The sequence below is a fragment of the Saccostrea cucullata genome, unplaced genomic scaffold (assembly GCF_032062105.1).
Source record: "Saccostrea cucullata isolate Sc308-1 unplaced genomic scaffold, CSIRO_AGI_Scuc_v1 ctg2816, whole genome shotgun sequence".
In the NCBI taxonomy this organism is placed as follows: Eukaryota; Metazoa; Mollusca; class Bivalvia; order Ostreida; family Ostreidae; genus Saccostrea; species Saccostrea cuccullata.
Genome location: NW_026938051.1, coordinates 85,451 through 90,152, shown reverse-complemented (window position 1 = coordinate 90,152; position 4,702 = coordinate 85,451).

The following is a 4,702-nucleotide window of genomic DNA, read 5'->3' as shown; positions in this document are numbered from 1 at the left end:
CCACACACGTTGAAAAATGACCCCCATAGAAATTTGACCCCTATCTTTTTATACAATGAAACCTTATATCTATTTCTCCTGATGTTTTTTATACTTTCAAATTTAACGAGGCTTGGGGGTGGCAGCCATTTTTAGACTATTTCAATCTCCTTTAAAAGGAGAGCTCCATATAAAGATATACAAAATGATAAAATTTTAAAACTAAAATATATGATTTTTTTCTTTGCCAAATGATAGTTGACAGCTAAATATACCCATTCTAAAAAAATAAGTTAAATCTGGTGGTTAATTTGGGATTAAATTGTTGACCCGCCAGCCTCCTTAAGGAGGGGGATTTTTTAATATACACTTATCCACTGGTTGTGAGTGTGATAGCTCTTTTATCAAACCCACGAAAGGAAACTATATCCCCGAGGGCTTGTCAGAGGGAAATAGTCCCTGTCAAGGGTTAAATAATTCAGCTATCCAACTCAAAACCAGTGGATAAGCGTTTTTTAATACTGTTGTATAATATAATTTCCGAGGTTTGAATTTTTGGAGTAAGATAATACTGAAATCCTGATGACGTCACCATGCTACTGAAGTCATTATGACATCATCAGTCAATAGATTTATCGCTAGAAATCAAAATTGGAGGCAAGAATTGCATGAAAATTTTCCAAAGGTGGATAGCAAAAACTATACCCCAAGTATAGCTCTGTTATGCGTGAACTATAAAAGATAGTTATTTAACCTTCTTAACTTTTTATAGGAAACATTTGAACAGAAGTATAATAATGTATTATGTATTCTACTCCTTTCCAACATATTTTTGATTTCATATCTTAATAGTAACATCATAATCAATGTATCGGGGGGGGGGGGGGGGGGGGATTATTTTTGGCTTGCAGAATCCTAATGAATATATTTTACTAGGGTAACTCATTGAGGAGCATAAATATATGATTATATTTTGGGGTGGGTTTTTTTTTACATTGAAATGTTTTATTCCGAAAATGGCATGATGGTATGTTTCTGGTAAACATAAACTTGTCGGGCGGCCCCTAAAATTTGCACTTTTAACCATTTTTTCCGCGTTAGGGCTAGATAGGGTTACAATTTTTACAAATACAAAAACATAGCATAGAAGCAAGAAAAGCAATATTATTTAACTACATAAAATCAATTCTCTTAGTTCTAACTTTTAAATTTACATATGTGTATGCATTCTGCTTTAAAATACATATTTTTTAACTACATGAACCTTATATAATGCACTATATTTTTTCCTGTATATACGGGAAATACCATACACATCGAGAATATTCTTATAATGATATTTAAAAAATAACCCCAAACGGACAAAATTTACATCTGGGTGAATAAAAGTTCACAGATTTCTATAATGTATTAAAAGAAACTTCCTTTTTCTATACGTTTTAGTCCAGACACCTGACAAACGGTTGCTCTAACACATCTTTCTTCTGAGATTTTCTTAGACACTAACTTTGCAAATACAAATAAACTCTTAGTCTATCATGCCATCACTTCGATATCTAAAGTCCTAGCACATATCTATGGCAAGCTCTTTTACTTTTTATTCGTGAAATATTTTTTTTTCAATAACATAGATATTTCTCCAGCATAGAGATAAATCTCTTTAGCCTATAGAGATATCTCCTTGACTTATAGAGCCATCTTTATGCCTTAGAGAGATATCTCTTTTTGTAAGATAGATATCTCTTTTACTTAGAGAAATATCTTTATAAGCTAGAGAGATATCTCTTCAAGCAAGAGAAATCTAAGTGAGAGAGATATTTCTCTAAGCGAGAGAGATGTTTTTAAAGTTATAGAGATATCTCTTTAACAAGGTCAAAATAAATATCTTTCTTGGTTAGAGACATATCTCTTTCCATTTTCAAAAAGAAATATTTTCTTAAAAAAAACTTTCTTTTTTGCGGAAAAGATATCTCTTTTCCAGTTATCCTTAAAATAGAATAATTAATTATCCCCTTTAAAACAAAAGCGAAATAGGAAGTAAAGTCTCTCGGAAAATGTCGCTGTTATAAGAAAAAGACTGAACATGATTTACCCAGATTGATATACGTACTATGTAGACGAAAATGCTATAAACTCATTGTTTTAAACAAATAATAATAAAACTTAAATATTAAGGAAAGGAAGAAAGTAAGCATAAATTCTCAAATGCAATGGACCAAATTTTCTCAGCTTATGAAATCATCAACTTTAACTAACTTAAAATCTAGACAACACTGAATTACCTGTCATGTTTTGTAAAGCTATAATGTACAATGTAGACTATCATGAATATGTCGAAATTTAAACATACTTGATGGTACCCCCGTGAAAAAAGCTGAATTTCGGTACAGGGAGAAGTCATTTCAAATGGAATAAAATAAAAATAATGAAGAGATATACCTCTTGCAATAAAGAGATATCTCTTTTTTGCTTGAGGTAGACATTTTTGAAAGATATCTTTTTCACTTTGAGAAATACCTTTTTAACTTGGAAAGATATCTCCAAAAGTTAAAGAGATATATCTTTAGGTGAAAAATATATCTCTTTAACATTCAGAGATATGTCTTTTCACGAACAACATATCTCTCAAGGAGAAAGATATTCTGTTCAAGTGGAAGATATCTCTCTAAGTCTAAGAAACATCTCTCTAAGTCTAAGAGATATCTCTCTCCCATAGAGATATCTCTAAAAAAATATGATCAAGAGATATCTCTTCAATTTGAGAGATATCTCTATTTTTAAGAGATATCTCTCTAAAATGAGAGATATCTCTGTATTTTAAGATAAAATTTATTTCCGAATAAATAGCAAAAGAGCTTGCCATAAATACCGTCCAAAAGTTAAGGTCATAGTAAAAGCTTGGAATTTTGTGTAAAAATGTGTCATACTCCAAGGTAAAGGTCAAACGGTCAATTTTGGTTGTTCCCAAAGAAAGGTCTTGTCACAAAAAATACATCTGTGATCATGAAATATGAAAGCCGTAGTCTAAGCCTAGCAAATTTAAAGTTTTTGCCGACAATCAGACAATCGGACGGACGATTTAAAAAAAATTATTTACCCCCGAAACTTCGTTTACAGGGGCATAAATATAATATGTAAACTGAAAACTATTTAATAATGCAGCATTTTTTTTTTTAATTGTTAAAAAAAATAAACTCCTTACATCATCACATGTAAGTACATGTAGACAGGGGAAACGAAACTACCGGTACATGTGCCAATTTTGGGTATGTCTTTTTTAGTTAATCATTTTTTATGCTTCAACCCTAATTTTGTTAAGGTTTTGATGACACTAGACATTTTAAAGGTTCTGAGTAAAACACATTTTTTGGTATCATAGGTGAGAGGCAATTGAATTTAGTATTCATTTTTACAAACTAAACCATCCCTATTTTTATGAGAAGTTTGAAAGTTCATTCATTGAAAACCAAATAACATCTAATTTTTTAAGCAAGCGCCCTTTTTCGCGCCAGATTTAAAAGTAGAGAGCAAAATTTTGTTAAGGGTAAAATAAAAAAAAATTACTATTATGGAACTTTTTAAAGTTTTTTTTCGTGACACCAGGTAGGAAGTGATCTTTTTAAAGATTAAAAATAACAACTGTGAAAATGTAATTATAAACAATTCTATTTTTGTATTATTAATGTTAGGTATAGTATAGCTTTGATTTTGTTTTACAAGCCTAAAAGCTTTCAGAAAAGAACACTTCATATCATAAGGCTGCTTGATATTACTGATATGCATTCGACTTACAAGGATATTCCTCGCAAAACGAATGTTTTTGTATATCAAATGACAAAGGGTCATTATTCTACGGGGCCATTTTTCTACAATGCACACGGAGAAAAACGACCCCAAGGCCATAATTTCTACAAAAAAGCGGGTCATTTTTCTACATAGAATATTGACAAGGGGATCAAGTTTCTAAGTAGAAAAATGACCCCCGGTCAATATTCTACGGAGATCACTTTTCGTCGTTACACTGGGCGGTTGGCACAGACACATAACTTTTTAACGTATGTTTCAGTTTTAGTTTTGATGTAGCTCGACACACGAAAATTAGATCTCCCAAGCAAGAAATGAACAATTCTTTACTGAGGAAAATTAAATTTCTTACACGTTAATTTTACTTATTAGATTTTGGACAAATTCTGCTTCATACGAATAAAAAAGGGGGTCTGCTAAAAAGATGCACAATGGGTACCAATGGGATTTGCAATAGACTGTTAGATGTATACATGACCGTTATAAATTCATAAATTAATTTAATCATTTGATTTAAATCATATCAAATTCGTTTTCATTCAATTTAATATAATATGATATTATGTTTTATGTTAAAAGCCTTAGAAGGAATACATTTTTTTCATCTTTAGGATCCAGAATTCATTTAAGTTTTAACAGACAAAGACAATGAAACAGTCCACTTTTACGATTGCGGGTATTTTCTTGGTTATCACGGAAAGCATAGTCGTGAGTGTTTGTAGTTTTTGCATTTTTGTAATTTCTTGTTCATGTTTTCTTCCATTATGTGACTCAACATTTTGTGTGTATTTCAGAATTTCCTTGTCTTTCATTTGTTTTTATATCTGCAAAGAGAAAAAAAAAACTTCGAATTTATTACATTTCTACTGTCAAATGTTAGTCGAAAAAGTAATTTTACATCCATTTAAATTGATCAAAG